The 17509-nt window shown below is 37.4% G+C and overlaps 2 pseudogenes; one reads left to right on the forward strand and one right to left on the reverse strand.

Annotated features, from left to right (window-relative positions):
- LOC134390171 (transport and Golgi organization protein 1 homolog) overlaps positions 1 to 17509 on the reverse strand; it is a 38757-nt pseudogene that overhangs the window by 6680 nt on the left and 14568 nt on the right.
- On the forward strand, positions 10409 to 11034 carry LOC134390866 (Parkinson disease protein 7 homolog; annotated as a pseudogene).

Raw genomic sequence — 17509 nt, forward strand, 5'->3', positions numbered from 1 at the left:
ATGAAGTAAGCTCACCTTACTTCAGTGTGGAGACCCAGCCGAATCAACCGAGCATAGCTAATTTGGGAAAAGCAAGAGAGAATTACTTCTCTTATTTCTACCATGGAGAGACCACTAGTTACTTTTCTTATTTTGTTATGGATGAACTGTTTCTGAAACCAAGACATGATAAAGGTAGTCAGCCAAAGAGCCTTTGGAACATATTATGTAACTATGCAATTAACAGTAGAACATTTTCACAGGTCAGATGTGGAACTCCTACTACCTACTTCGCTGGAATCATGATTAAGGAAAGAGGCCAATGTGAGTATTGGCAATGTTTATTGAACAGAAAAAGAATCCAAACGGTCCCATAATCAGGGTGTTATCTACTGGAAACTGGTTTTAACCTAATAACCTTCACGTTCATGATGTCAATCTACTATAACATAGATTGTAAAGGGAGCAACATTTAATGGTTTAAAAATGCTATTTTCTAGTAACCCTTGTACTTCTTTACCCATGGTTCTGATTCAAGATACTTAAATTGAAACTTAACTTTCTGTGAATCAGAAGCAAAATTAGAAGAGCTATAGTAAAAAAAGGTTAATAACAACAAAGAAAAAGCTTTATGTATTTTTTTGTAACTGCTCATTCAGTACTTCAGCAAATATTTTACGTGCGGCTATAATGCAGCAGTCACCTGTAAGATGCTAAGATAAAAGTATGGGTGAAGTACTATTCCCACACTAAAAAAAAAGGAGGTCACAGTTTAATGTATAAAAGACATATATAAGAACAGAACAATTTCGCCCTAACTCTGGCTTAGTAAGAAATGTGAAAAAAGTGAGACTTGAAAAAAGACCAGAGAGAATTTTGCTTCCAATAGTGGATGAGTTAGTCTGAGAACAATTAGAACATCTAGACAAAAATAGAAAGAATGTGCTAGAAGGCATCAGAGAGCTAATAAGGCAGGAAAGATATATGTGTATGGCCAAGATCCAGTAGGAAAAGGAATCTCAGAATTACAAGTAAGCCTGGCATTTTAAGCCACTTTTCCCCTAGGTTCATCCACACACTGAAGACAGTGCAGAGAGATAAGGAGGCTGAACATAACTTCCAACAGATCTCTGGTTCAGATAAAAAAGAGGTGGAGTTCTGGGCTGCTGGTGATGGGGGAACTCTAGTAAAAGCCCTGGGCTTTGAGTTGAGACTAGAAAGTGCTGGATACATGGAATATTAAACTGTCAATACAATGTCCTTTGAAGGAACTATGACATTTTTGAACAACCTTAATTGCTGACTGTATTAAGTTATGACCACTTGCTAGAAATAACCTCAAATATTTCCGGTAGGAAGATCACACCATCCTAGGCCTCAAATTTCCTTTATCATTATCATAATTGTCACTCAATCTAAACTGACCAGGCACCCCACAAGACAAGACAATGTGATCAAAATCTAAAATACAAGAGAAATGGGCTCAGTGGCTTCACATAATGGAATTATTTTTACACGGATTTTTAAATTATTGTGGCTTACATATTCGAGGTAGCCAAAGTCAAGATCAAGAATCTCAGCAGAGAGGCCGAGCCCGTGGCGCAGTCGGGAGAGTGCGGCACTTGGAGCACGGCGACATTCCCGCCGCAGGTTCGGATCTTATATAGGAATGGCCGGTGCACTCACTGGCTGAGTGCCGGTCACGAAAAAGAAAAAAAAAAAGAATTTCAGCAGAGGATTAGAAATTATAAAATGAAAAATAGGAACTGAAATTAAGAACTCAATGACTGACTTTAGCAGCAGATTCGATATCTGAAGTGAGATTTTAGTACACTGGAAGACAGGTCAAAAGAAAACAACCAGAATGAAGCCAATTGAGAATGCAGGAGATAGAGGAAATAATTTTTAAAAAGCCTAAGATGTTTAATTGGTATCTCAGGAGAAGACAAAATGAGGCAAAATTAATACGGAAAAAAAAAAAAAAAGACCCCCAAATTCAAGAGGTGTTCATCACCCAAGCAGCATAAATGCGAAAGAGAGACAGAGAAAGGGGAAAAATGAAAACCCCACACTTAGGCACCTCCCCTTAAAACTGCTGAAAACCAAAAAGAAATATGATTGAAGGTGCTAAGACAGGGGTGAAACATTTGAAATAGGGGAAATAAGAATGATAACAGATTCCTCAAGGAAACTTTAAAACCAGAAAATAATCAATTGGTTATCTTTAAAGTGCTGAAATTAAATAACTGCCAAAACTTCTACAGCCAGCAAAAAGATCCTTTAAAAATGGAATGAAAATAAAGACATCTGATACAGAGGTAAACTCATCGAATCTGTTACTAAAGGATGTTCCAGTGGAATGAAAGTGATCCCAAATGGAAGACCAAAGATGTAGGTGAATAAAGAACTACAGGGACTATAAATATGTGTGTGTGTAAATGGAATGAATCTTGGCAGGACAGCACCATAAAAGCACCAATAAAAAGTCTTGTGGACTTTGAGTTATACAGAACATTAAAATACATTAGCACAAAAGCACTTACGTCAGAAAGGATATAAAGCCCAGAAAGAGGAAAATCTATTAATTTATGTCAGACTTTTTGATAAGTCTGGGATATAATTCTGTGGTCTTTTAAGGTATGGTCATGTGTCAATTAACAGGGATACATTCTGGGAAATTCATTGCTAGGTGATTTCATCACTGTGTGAACACCAGACTGTGTACGTACACAAACCTAAATGCTACAGCCTACTACACATCTATAATCTGTGGGCCTGCCATCATACATGTGGTCCATCATTGACCGAAATGTCATTACAAGATGAGCAAGATGACCTGTAACTAACTACCAAGCTTAAACAAGGGAAGAGAATAATTAAAAATGTTCAAACAATTCAAAAGGAAGAAGAAAAGAAACACAGTACAAAGCAAATACCAATATGTAGATTTAAACTCAAACACATATTTAGCAGTTACATTTATAAGAAAAAAGTGAGTACTCACCCAGTGTCTATGGCTATTTATGCCACAACTCCCTCCAGAAAAGATTTTAAGGAGCATAAACATTTGAGTAAGCTGGAGATTGGCATGTGGAAATAGTGTTAGAGGACATTTTTGCTACAGAGAAAACCACACACATGACGACAAGGAGGCGTGGAGTGGTATGAAGGGACTGTACTGTGTGTGGCTGTAGGTCAGGAAGCATCCGAAGGAGCTACAGGAAATGGACCTGGAGAGGCAGCTCGGGACCATGTAAGGTGAGTAACCTCTATACCTGCTGAGGAGTCCAACATTGATACCGAAGAGAATGGGGTATCCTTGACAGAGTTTAAGCACATAATGAAATGGACAGACTTGTATTTTAGAATGTTCACTCTTGCAGCTTCAAAAAAATTGATCAGAGTGTGGAGGAAGTTGCATAAGAAAGGGAGACTGAAGACAGGTGATAAGTTAGGGGACTGGCAGAAAAGATGACATGTGCCTGAAGTAAGACAGTGGCTTTGGCTGAGGACAGTAGAATACAAACCAGACATGGTAACTGAAAGTAGGCTGGAGGACCTGAATAAAATAGTGCCACAGTGCCTGGGTCCTGAAGAAAAACTGTCACTTACATGATTCACACTACTATTAGGGCAGAGACATGCTTATTCTTAGAAAAGGTAATGAAAAGAGGAATGTTTCTCTCAACTGGGCCAGGTTTTTCTAGCTGGCCTTAACAAAATTTGGAAATCTAAACTGGTTGCTTGATGAGCGCAGAATTAGAGAAAGTTAATGGTGTGGTTTCAGTGTTTAATGGCATCAGGCAGTACAAGCATTTTTTAAGAAGTTAGCGTTATTCAGCAATACAGGCCTTCTGCCAGACTGAGTAAAGTATAAGAGTAAAAACAAATAGCAATGCCACAGACAAGCTATTTTTAGGAATTCAAATATTTTTGTGGAGAAAAACCTCAAAATAGACTACAAAAATACATCTTTCGAGAGATACTTAGCTCCAAATTTGAGATGTATATTTCAAAAGATTAATACCTAAGTATACACACCAAACAGATATTTTTGTATTCAAAACTTCTAACATCCTTACCAGAATTACATCATGATTAGTCTGAATATTTGATTATATTAAGTCCTGTACTTTTAATAACTAAATATTCCTTTTGAAGTTCTTATTCTACGAAAAAACATGTCATACGAAGCACCTGGAATTTGAAGAGACTATATCAAAAGCTAGTAAAAGAAATGTTAAGACTAATCAGAATTACATAACTGACCACAAAGAAAGGCAAATGGAGTAAGTGGTGGACTACAGACAGGGTGTGCATCTGCAGAAAAGAAGCACGTGTGCAGCAGCAACTGCTGCTACCAGTAAACCACGCCCCTGACATGAATTACAGGCAACAATTGCTGACGACTGGTCAGATCAGAAAGAAAAATGCAAGTTATGGGAAACAAAATGAAAAGAAGGAAAGACAACAGATACCAATCACAGATGGAAAAAACTGTCAATAATCTTTAAGATAAAATTATCTACATTAGTATACATATTTAGTCATGACAATTGTGTTAACAACTAACAATGAAAATCTTACTTTTGCAGAGCCATCTCCTTCAGCTGGTATAGTTCACTCAAAATCTCCACTTTCTGCCTCAGGGTTTTACATTCATCCTCCAGTCCAGCTTTGGCAGACTGCAGTGAACTGCGGTCCTTTTCTAATTGCTTTATTTCAACTGTAAAGGATAAAACAGTTGAGCTCTATGTGTGCGCATAAGGACTTCAGAACGTGGTTGAGAAGGCGGTGCCGACAGGAATGAGAAGAACAAAGCAGAAAGCCATTCCTCGTCTTCCCAATGATATTTTGTATCTTTCCAATATGTGGTGGTTTCTTTTCAAGAAGCAACCTACCTTGCAGATTACATTTTGTGGATATCCAGGCTCTTAGCTTAAATTGAAAGAGTTTTAGATCCTCTTCAACTACTGATATTGTAGTTTGTGTCTAAAAAGTACAGAAGAGAGAAGTATTCTTAAAAGTGAGGCATTGTAAGAATTCACAAGCACTTATGTGAGTCTATAAAAAGGACTATACCCGAGAGACGTCCATCATCTGCTTAATTCGATCTTTCATTTTCTCATTCCGGTTACCTAAAAAACAGAAGGCTTTAATTGCTTTTTCTACTCTATATTTTCTTGACTTCCCCAAAACTAAACCATTATCATGTTTAAATACTAAAAGAAAATAACAAATTAGCCAACAGAAGTAACAAGACTAATTGATTTTTAAGAGAATTACAAATATAATTTAAAACATAAATTCCAAGTTTGTACAATAAAAATGTTATCCATGCTATTTTTGAGCAAGAAGAAATATCTGAGATGAAGCTCTGTCTTCTCTCCCATATCTCTGCCTCGGTAAGTGTCTTATTTTAGAAAGAGTTACTCCTCTGTTCTCCCCCAGAATCTGTTACCAGATGTGGTTTAAAACACCCACTAATGCAAGCAATAGCCAACTTGGGAGACTGTATTTATTTATTTATTTATTTATTTATTATATTTTATTTTATTTTATTTTATTTTGTCGATATACATTGTGGCTGATTATTGCTTGGGAGACTGTATTTAGAAACATTTTCCTCATCGGTAAACACTGCTACCCTGTAGGCTCCACTCTCACAGCCTAGGTTATAGCTCCAACCACCTGAGTACTCTTAAAGCTGGTTGTAAGCCTTCAAACCACACAGCTACAGAGATGAGTATTAAAATCATATGCCATCTCTGTGTAGCTGAGAAACAAGTTTCTCCTATTGTGTGTGTTCAATACTTAGAGGTGTAAAACATGACCAGTACAGTTCCAGTGCATGTTAACTAGTTCTCAATGGGATGGGAAAAAAAAAACTTTAGTGTTCTTTGCATGCCAATTGCTGTATCACACCCCAGCAAACCCCCTCTGCCCAATGAAAACAGACATATATAGAAATCCAATGATATGTGTCTACCACTCTAAAGCTTAAGAGGAAATTCAGCCAGCTGAGAAGCAGCATCAGTGTACTAAATTAAAGACAGGAAGGTAACAAGGGGTCCAACCTCCTGAGACTGATCTTACCTCCCACCTCTCCATTTGCTAATTCATCTGACTCATTTCCTCCTTTATTTTCATTCTCAGATTCAGACTCATACTCTAACCGATTCAACTGTGTAATGCAATTAGTCAAAGCCTAGAAAAGAAGGAAAAGGGGATCTGTAAGAGCCTCTCAATTTTAATTCAGCAAATTTCATGAGAATTCATGAGAATTAAACATGTATTCAGGAGAATGAACTTACATTAATATTATCATCTTTGTGAGTAAGAGCTACTTCTAAATCTTTCTGAGACTTCTTAAATGATTTGATTTGCTCACTGAGTTCAGCATGTGATTTACTCCAGTCTCTGATTTCCTGCTGCAACTGAAAAGTCAAAACATGTCAATTCGTACAGGTTAGGGCTTTTGCACTGAAGACATTAGAACTATGTGAATGAGACTGGGAAGTAAGAAACTAAGGCCCTCCCTGACCTGTCACTATGGGTTAAGACCCTTGCTGAGGGAGAGGGGAGAGTGGTCTTAACGCTCAGAGCTATAGCGTGAACACCAGATCTGTCAAGGAAGTTGATCCAGTTCACTGCATCCTTCAGAAAATTGGGGCAATTCAAATAACTCACTTCCGGTAGGAATGGAAGGGCATGTCCTATCGTCTCCCAAGTCCAGACTCCTGATCATGTAACCTTCCCTTGGCCAATGAAGCAGTTAATTACTCGAAGAAGGGTTAAAAAATACCTACTTCTTTGGTCTATAAAGCCAATCTATTACACCTTTGAAGCTACTCAAGCTGACAGTTGGTTAATGTTTGATAAAACAAAGACTAAACATTCCAATAGCTACGAAAAATTATACAGAAGAACAGGAACTCCGGAACAGATAAGAATATAGACATGCACTCAGTTTTGGAAGCATAGTTTAAACTTTGCATATCTAAGAACAGAATTCTTTGTGCTCATTTCATTACCTTAAAAGCAGATCTGAGAAAAAATATTCAGGAGATAATGGCATTCGGTTATCTAGTTTACATAACCTAGGATATCCATTTTTTTTTTTTTACCTGTTCTTTCTTCTTCTTAAGCCTAGCATTTTCTTCTTGAACCTGGTGGCATTCAGACTTCACCTTCTCTTCATGAGGCTTAGTGTCATTAAGACCAATTTGAACCTAATGTTAAAACATTCCTATTAGTGAATGAATTCCAAAGGACAAACATGTTACACTTTGCCAACCAGAAATAATGTATTTTTCATTTTCTGCATATTTTAGCACACATCAAATTTTTGCTCCTCAACAAAACTAAAACATAGTATAACTATTCCGTAGGAATTGTAGTCAGCTTTACCTCTGAAATTTCTGAAGCATTCATGGAGATAAGATTTTTTAACTTCTCTATAAATTTCCTGTTTTCTAATATCTGCCATGTGGAAACAGAACACAAAACATGTATTAGGATTTTAGTAGAAACATCGGGATATATGCCAAAAAGAAGAAACAATAACAAAACATATCCCACTGCCATCCTGTATGTTTCAGGTAAAAGCATGTGAACCAGTTTCGGCATAGGGGAAAAATCAAAACATTAAAGAGGAAACATAATTGAGGGCACAAATATTTCATGACATCCACAATCTTCCTGGTTATGAGGTAATGTAGTAGATGACCAGACAGAAAAGTGAAAGCAAAGAAAATGAAAAAACTTTCAAGTAAACCAATTCAAAACAGTAATTTTTTTCTAGTGGTAGAGAAAAACAAACAAACAAACAAACAAACCCAAGGACACTTTAAAAATTCTCTTGCCTGAATTAAAAATGGCAGGACTTGAGGGAGAAAAGATAAATTTCACATACAGAAGAAATTCCAAATAATTTATGAAGATACTGGCTCTTCAAGGAGGTGGGCCATAACTCTCCCCTCTTGGACTGTGGGCTATGCACAGTAACTTCCTTCCAAAGAGTCCAGTATATAAAAGGTGGAAAAAGAGTAATTTTACAGTGGAAAAACCTGGAAAGACTACCTTTGCTAGGTGGTCAAGCTCAACTGCGTGTAGGACATACAGGAACCCTCTCTACTGTCTTTGCAACTTTGATATAATTCTAAAACTAAAGTAAAAAGTTTACTCAAAAAGAAGTTACAAAACAAAATGTAAGGACTGTTACGGTTATCATAGTTACAGTTTCTTAGTTGCTCTACATGTTTCAGAGGACAGAACCAAGTAATATGAAAATTACCCAGAGCTGAGGACAAAAATACTTCCATAAAACCACTTTAAGTTATATTAGAACTTAAAATTCCACAAAAATGGACAGAAGTAGGTTCAACTTCTCTGACTCCCACTCTTACTTTAGATAACAGCATGGAAAATATCGTGTTCAACTCATGCAGTATACAAAATATTTCAAAAGCCAAACTACAGAAACACTTAGCAGCAAAACTCTTACCAAGTCCCGATTCCTGACAGTATGTTCTCTCTCATGTTCTAACATAACACGAAGACTTTTAGCTCTGTCATCCAGAATTTCATTAGTTTTTTCAAGTGTCTTGATTTTATCCTACAAAAAAATATTAAGATTAGTAATAACTATTCATTACTTTTACTTTCATTTCCAGAATGTAATCCCAAGAAGGGAATTTTACCTTATATTCAATTCCTTTATCACAAAGTATCATCTTTTGTTTCTTGGTTTCTTGAATATATTTCTTTGATTCCTTGATCTATATAAAATAAAGCATTCAGAATTCAAAAATATAAATTATAGTTCTACCAAAACTTATTTCGAAATAAGCGACCCTTTACAGAAGGAAGCAGTGCTTTACACATATGATGACTGCTTCAGATCTGAATGGTTGGTAGGAAATAAGAAACTATGATTTAACAATACTATAATTCAATTTATAGTAACTATAAAACAGGCAGAAATTATTCAAGTGGGAACAATGGGGAACAAAACTAAAAAAATCATTATACCTTCTGTTCATAATCTGACAACTTTTGTACAAGTTCTTGATTTTCTCTTATGATGTTTTTCACCTTGTCAGAAATTTGCTGTTCAGTGACTAAAAAGGGGACAAAAATCAATAAGTCACTAAATAAAATTGTTACCCAACGTATTAGCAGCAAAGACATGTTACTTGGCACTATGAGGAAAAAGAACTTCTTTTCAAAACTTTTATGATTTTTTAAAGAGCCATCTGTAGTTAACAGCAATAAGGATATAAAAATATTATTAAAATTTACAAAAATTATTCTTATAATAGAATCCTTATTTAAATGAGTCTAGTTTAAATATATTTCAAAAATGGGAAATATAGTAAAACGTTATAGCTTGATGTTCCTCTCTGCATGAAGCACATTTCTTCTCAGAAAATGGGATCCCTTCAAATACATGTCATTTACAAAGAGAAACAGAAACGGAAATATATTGATTTATATTTCTATTCCTCAAATTATCTAGTTTAATAAATGTTTCATGTATTGATTAAATCATTAGCACAGGAACGTTGTTCACCTGTAATAAACCCGCATTGCATCAACATCTAAAGTCAGGCTGCCCCAAATTAAACTAATCATCTTCTCTCTACTCCCACAATTTATTCTTCCTCATCTCCTATCCGTTGGTATCACCACCATCTACTCCATCATCCAACCTAGCGACCCAGGAAAACTAAAACTTTCGGGAGCTAATAAGTCAATCAGACACAAGAAGTCATTATATCTACTTCTAGCTTATATAAAACTCATAACAAACACCAATACAGAGGAAACAGTACAAAAGACAAAATAAGTATAAAATTTTACCTTGATAAACTCTACTCTTTATCTGGAAGAGAAAGAAATAAAATTAAATTTGATGTTGAACATTTTATTAATAAATATATATATCTCCTAATATAACAGTCAAAAATCATAACCAAGTGAGTTTAATAATGGTTTGACTCAGCAAAATGAATTCACAGGATTAAAAAAAAGAAAAGGTTAGAAAGAATTTCAAATTTAATTGGTGGTGATACTTCATAAAGAGTCTCGATAGACAAAAGCACTAAGGTAAATATATCTTGCAGCTAAAGATATGTTTATATATCTACTAAATGAGCACCAATCTTACAAAATGAACACAATTTTAACAACAGAAATGGCTAATATTTCAGAATATACTAATGCTTATTTACTTAAAGTCATTTATTTAATAACCCAAAATAGCCAAAACGAGGTCTAGAAACAATGATTGTTCAAAAAGACCCTGAGGAAACAAAATTAAAGGCATAATCTTTGTACTAAGATATGCCTCTTTCATTCACCAGAAAACATCTTTGAAATCTTATTCAAAGTTGGCTATTGGCTGAGTTTAGAAATACTTCTGGGCATGTGGTCCCTTTCAGTCAGGTTTGGGTCTTTAAAAAATATGACATGAAAATATTACGAGAGCTTCAAGAAGAGCTCTGGTCATCCTGGCTAAGGGAGCAGAGGAAATGGAGACAGTCATCCCTGTAGATGTCATGAGACGAGTTGTGATTAAGGTCACCATTGCAGGTCTGGCTGGAAAAGACCCAGTACAGTGTAGCCGTGATGTTGTCATTTGTCCTGATGCCAGTCTTGAAGATGCAAAAAAAACAGAGACCATATAATGTGGTGGTTCTCAAGGAGGTAATCTGGGTGCACAGAATTTATCTGAGTCTGCTGCTGTGAAAGAGACACTGAAGGAACAAGAAAACAGGAAGGGCCTCATAGCTGCCATCTGTGCAGGTCCTACTGCTCTGTTGGCTCAAGAAATAGGTTTTGAAAGCAAAGTTACAACACACCCACTTGCTAAAAACAAAATGATAAATGGAAGTCATTACAGCCATTCAGAATCGTGTGGAAAAGGACGGCCTGATTCTTACAAGCCGAGGTCCTGGGACCTGCTTTGAGTTTGTTCTTGCTATTGTCGAGGTGCTGAGCAGCAAGGAGGTGGCTGATCAAGTGAAGGCTCCACTTGTTTTTAAAGATTAGAGCAAAACAACTTGATGGTGAGTTAGAGAAATAGGCCTTACAATCCATTCTCACTGTGTTCACTTCAAACAAAAAATGACTGGTTAATGTGCCGAGAAGCTGTCATTACTGCTTTTGTGAAGTGTAGTTGTGAAGTAACAACTCCACAGAGATTTCTCAGCCTACAAATTGTGTCTGTACATTTCTAAACCTTGTCTGCCAAATAAACAGGGCATTTAGAAAAAAAAAAGAAGAAGAAATACTTCTCATGAGTTAGATCGTTTAATTTTCCCAGGCCACTAAAAACAGTGATCATAAAACTGAAAGGGAAGGGAAGACTGCTAGAGCAAAATGCACAAGAGACAAGAGAAATAACAGCTAACATCTTTCTAAAAGGGCAAAAACAAAATCATCCACTGAAAACAACTCTAAATTTACAGTATAATAAAATCTAAGCAGTAACTAATTAAAAAAAAAATACTACTACATTTCTTTGGAACCTCAAATACATTTCCCCTTTCAAATGTTGTAAATAGTGATGGAATTTTCAGACCAGTCCACAAAATCATCCATGGTATCTCATTATTAGTACAGTACCTAAACACCACTTACAATAATGCTGTTCTAGAAAAATGCATTCAGAAAATTCCAATGTGGAAAGAAATGACTATTTCTCTACTGTCACAGCCTAGCTAATGAGAGAGTAAGCTTCCTTTGCTCCCTTTCACCCAAACTAAAAGTCAGGTAGGGACCAGGTTTCCAAAAGGCAAATGCTAAGGCTGAGAAGCAACAGGACAAAGAGACTACATAACCTTGTGCAAATCAAAATAGGTGTTAGGATATTTTAAGTGGGAGAAACAAGAGTGGGAAATATAAAATGTTTTCACCTTTTCCCCTTCTGTTCACACTTTTATTCTCCCTTTTTCCTTTTATCTGAGGAAAAACCTCATGAGGCTAGAGAAGCCAGGCAAAAAAATCCTTCTTTTAGGAGTGATTTTACAATCAATTGGGGAAGGAGAGGAAACTTATCAACAATAATATGTCCAATGTAATATAATTAAGGAATTAATAAAAGAATACAGTACTCAGTTTTAGAAAGAATTGCATTCAATGCTTTTGGCCACTTTAACTGTTAAGTTTCAAATGAAAGCTTTTCATTTGCAAAGTTCATTTACACAGAATTATTTCCCCCAATTATGTGAAACAACTGTGAAGCAGAATGACATACAGTACAATAAAAAGTATGTATGAGTATACACACATATACATACGTATATATGTCTGAAAGTCAAATTCTGTATAGAAAAAAAAGATAAAAAAATTTAATAATGTCTGAAAGTATATAATCTGTATTTCCAAATAAGATATTTTCTGAGCACATGATCAAATCAGAGAATCTGGCAAATACTTGTATATGTAAGGGGAAAAAACTGAATAATTACTTCATCACGTAGATATAAGAATTTTTATCATTCTATTGTATTTCCTTGCAGCATTTTTTCTGTGTGCGTCCGAGTGTACATATGTGTTTTATATAACACCCAGTTTACCTATACTTTAAAGTCTTGGTTTCTGCTTTTCTCCACTTCACGTTAAATTGTGAGCACTTTCTGTGCCCCAATGTCTTTGAAATATGTAAAGCCACCTTATATCCCATTATATGGATATACAATAATTTAACAATTCCCCTACCATAGGGATCACTTAGGTTCTGACAAGTTTTCACTCTAATAAGTACTGTTCCACTGAATGCCCTTGTATTTGATCTTTAATGCATGATTGGTAATTTCTTTAGGACAGATAATTAGACATGATATTATACTATATAAAAGGATATGACCATTTTTAAGACTTCTTATACATATCACTAAGCTACTTTTCAGAGTGGCTGTATGAATTCCAAGTTCTACTAATAGTGCATACATGCACCCTCCTCATTCTTAATCTTTAGGTTTTGATAGAAGGGATTCATAAATTGAACTTTTCCAATTGAGTTTATACATGTTATCTTGTTCACTTAAGTCTAAAACACAAAGATTACACTATTTTATAAGGCTAGCTTAAGCAATAATCATTAATTTGCATTTATGTTACTGAAAAAGAAACAAATAAAAGGGCCAGTGATTATAAAACATCCCTTGCATTTATTAGTTAAAGTATAAATTAATTTACTCACAACAAGGACAGTTCTCCAGAAGAATACACCAAATGGAACAATTCCCAGGAAGGCTGTTACAAGTACAGGTTCCCATGGCAGTCCATAGAAATCTGGCCCAGGCTGAACATCATCAGGCAATGTAGCAACAAACTGAAATAGACATATTAGAAATAATGGGAAGCCTTAAAGACATTTGCAATAATGCAGTCACAAAGAGTCAGCCATAGAAATTCTATGCCAAACTCCACCAGATAACAACCCCCTCAAAAAGCTTCAATAGCTCTTACTGCTTCAAGGACAGGATGTAGGCCGTCTCATTTCTTGTTTGACTAGTAGTGTTTTTAAGTATTACCAGTCTAAATATCTTTAAGTTGAGCATATATTTCCAGTTAGCAGAGACCCTGCCACATCATTTTGACCAACACATGGCTAGAGTCCCTCTGGATGATACTTTTCTCTTGGTTAAGTGGTTTTTATTACTTTAAAAAAAAAAAAAAAAAAAACCGATGTAAGACCAAAAATGTAAATATAATATAAGTAATCAACTTTCATGGCTGCAAATAAAACCAATATGATGGTAATGGATGTGTTATTCCTCTAAAAATTTAAACTTTAATTTTATTCTACTCTTACATAAACAAGGACAAATGCTAAGTCAGATAGCTCCTGGTAACTCGTCTAGATAAATCCTGAATTTAACTGTCTTCTATAAAACTCGGCGCCGTAATTTTAAATGTTTCCTGGGAGATAGTCCATTAAATGCCTGCCTACTCCACACTGTTTTTGCTGCCCTCTACAAGTACCCGAGTTAACTACCATACTGACCCCATCCCCCAACAGTGCCAGGGGCTACTGGGAAAAGACCCACTGGCTCTCAGTGTTTGGATAGTGGCTTTAAACACAACACAGTGCCTGTCACTTCTAACTGTTCAGTAAGAAATGAGCAAGTGATGAAACTTCAAATACACTCCCACTAGCCTCCCTAAACAGCACAGCAACATCCTGCCTGCCTCAGGTCTGACACGCTCCATTTCCTTGGCCAGGTCGGTCAGGGCACCCACTCCGCTCAGAACTCATCCACCCGCCTGCCAGAACTGGGGTCCCTCTGTGGAAATAGGGATTGTCACCTCCAGCAGCTTGGCTGTGAGGGCTGTGTACAGCACCGACAGGGGTCCCCAAAGCACCCTGTTCAACATGGCGACAGGAGGCACAATGGCAGGGACTGCCTCCATCGCGTATGAACAGGCAGCGGGTGAGACGCTTCGCTGTGTAACAGCACACGACTCGTCTCCTCTAATGAAGACCGGCTCACAGAGGAGACTGAACTCAGTCAGTCCCGCAGCCGGCTCTTCGACCACGGAACACTGAGAACACTGTTACCATGGTGACGATAGTGAACACTGTGAACACCGTGAGGGCGGGGCCTGCGTGGAAGGAACCAATCTCTGAGCGGGGTGCGGGGGTGAGCGCGGCAGCCGAGTGGAAGCATCCAAGCGGGGGAGGCGACGAATGGGGTCGCCCGCCATAGCAGCTGAGAGAATGGGTGATGCAAGGGGCCGGAGGGAGGCAGCCAGTGGGCTAGTGGGAGAGGACCATGGGCCGTTGCAGGGGTACAAGAGGAAGGTAGGCCTCTGCAGCTGCTCAGAGCTGGCCCCCTATGTCACAAAGTGCCCAGAGACCCCAGGCCGCCCTCCCATCCAGACAGGAAAGGAGCGGCCCCGTGACCTCCGCCCTCTGCTTACTCCACCCCGCCCAAGCTCCAGCTGCTCACATGGCCTCCCATTCTGGTGACACCCCTTTAAAAAGCCTTACCCTGCGCAGTCATGCCATCATCACCCCTATGCCAGTGGGTCCAGTTCTGGGTCCCACATTTTAAGGTTACTTGACTCATGGAAAAGGACAGGGAGATTGAATGGTCTGGAAATCACTTTCCAAAAGTTGAGGAAACTGGGGACATTTACACTGCAGAAAGAAAAAAAAGTATTTGTAGATCTTTAAAGAGATGTATTCGAGTTGAATATAAAGTCAATTCAGAAGAACAATCAAGCATGAAGCAGGGAAAGCCTAAGGAGAAGAACAATGAAGGGCGCAGTGAGAGGGCAGGGCAGGCCCTGTCATTACTCAGTAGGGTAGCAGCCCAAGGACACAGGCCAACCAAGGGATGGGACAGAAATCCAGAAACAGACCCCACTGCAGTGGTCATCTGGGATACAATAAAAGTCAGCTGAAGAAAAACAGACTTTTTTTTTGACCAGTAAGGGGATCGCAACCCTCGGCACGGTGTTGTCCACACCACGCTCAGCCAGCGAGCGCACCGGCCATCCCTGTATAGGATCCGAACCCGTGGCCTTGGCACTACCTCCCGAGTGAGCCAAGGGGCCGGCCCGAAAAACAGACTTTTTAATATGTGGCATTGGCATATCTAGATAACCATATGGAAAATGATAAAATTGATCATTTCCTCATTGTTCACAAGGATAAATTCCAAATGGATCAGAATCCAGAATGGAAAAAATGAAAATGAAAAAGTACTGTACTAGAAAAAAATTTCTATGTCTCACGAGTGGGCAAATCCTAATTATGTCTCAAAATATAGGAGCAACAAGGCAAGAGATTTATAAATTTGATTAGTTAAATATAAAAAAACTTGCTCAGTCCCCCACCCCACAAAAATTGGAAAATAAGCAAAATTTGATGGTGACAACCTGAGAAAATATATTTGTAACATATTAAAAGGGATTAACATTTCTAAAATATAAAAATCTTCACAAATAGAGAAGGAAGTGGCCAGCAAACCTATAGAAAAATGGGCTGAAAGAATGAACGGATCTGGGAAAAGAAATATAAATAGCTTGTAGACATATGGAAGCACACTCTGCCCTGTTCATAATAAAAGAAATACAAATAAAGCCTACACCGAGTCACCATTTCTCACTTACCTTGGCAAGATCCAAATATCTGATAACATATGAGGATACCTCAAAAAGTCTGTGGAAAAACAGAATTGAAAGATAATACGAATCTTTCCATAAGCTTTTTGAAGTACCCTGTACTCTCCATTCTGTTTCAAAGATCTATTTGTCAGCTGTCCTGATTACTTATAAAGTCTTGAAATTACATAATGTTTGGGCTACTCTAGGACCTTTCCATTTTCCATAGGAACTGTAGAATCAGCTTCACATTTTCTATTAAAAAAAAAAAAATCCTGATGGGATTTTGAATGGGATTATGTTGATTCTAGTGATCAAACTGTGGATAATTGACAGTTTAACAATATATTTAGTCTTCTGAATCATAAACAAGGTATCTCTCTCCATAAATTTCGGTCTTCCTTAATTTCAGCAGTATTTTGTAGTTTTCAACGTATATCTCTTACACATTTTTTGACATATTTATCTGTAAGTACTGCATTCTTTTTATACTGTTGTACTTGAAAATTTCTTAAAATTTCAATTCTCATTTATTTATTGCTAGTATACAGAAATAAAATTGCTTTAGATATAAATCTTTTTCTGGCAACTTTACTAAACTCCTTTATTAGCTCTAGCAGCTTTTTTGTAGGTCCCACCAGATTTTATGCATAGATGTTCATGTTTTCTCCAAAGAAACAATTTTACTTCCTCCTTCCTAATCTGGATGATTTCTTTTTCTTACCTTAGTGTACTGGCTCTTGCTTCATGGAACTTGGAGGAAGAAAGCACCCGTGCTCTGCACAGGGTCTGGCACCCGGCAGGTGTGCAGTAATCGTCTTCTCAGTGAATGAATGGCAGCTGAATAAAAGAGAAGAGGGTAAATGCCAAGAGAGACCAAAGGGAATTGCTTACAGGGCAGAGAACTGGCTCAGGCCTCTGGGAAAGAGGTAGAATTCCTTACACCTGAAAGTATCTCCACATGAGGAGGTGGTGGGGGGGTGGATTTCAGTATGTGTTATATGAGCCTGGGGCATGTCTTACAAACAGCTAGGAGTCCAAAATGCTGATCAATTAGTGAGGAGTAGGACTATTTGCCTCTAAGGTCTCTCTCTCCCAACCCTAAAGTTCCACCATTGATCTATGAAACCTCTGGTGAAGTTTTCCGAATCAAGTCAGCACCTCAGTACCTGTAATGCACGAAGACACATTTAGGAAGACTTGCCTGTGAAGGTTACTGATGTTATTTTGTGGTGGGACTTAAAAGATAGGGCAAAGAATTTGTTAATTCTGAAAGCAGAATTTTGCCTAATCCTAAAAGTTTCTGAGCAAGAGAGTAACAAGTCTTAATGTGCATAGCTCATCTTCAGCAGCAGAACATTTTGAGTTAAACAAGTTTAGAAGCAGAGAGTATTAGGGCCGAGCCCGT

This window comes from Cynocephalus volans, chromosome 11, assembly GCF_027409185.1.
Source record: "Cynocephalus volans isolate mCynVol1 chromosome 11, mCynVol1.pri, whole genome shotgun sequence".
NCBI lineage: Eukaryota > Metazoa > Chordata > Mammalia > Dermoptera > Cynocephalidae > Cynocephalus > Cynocephalus volans.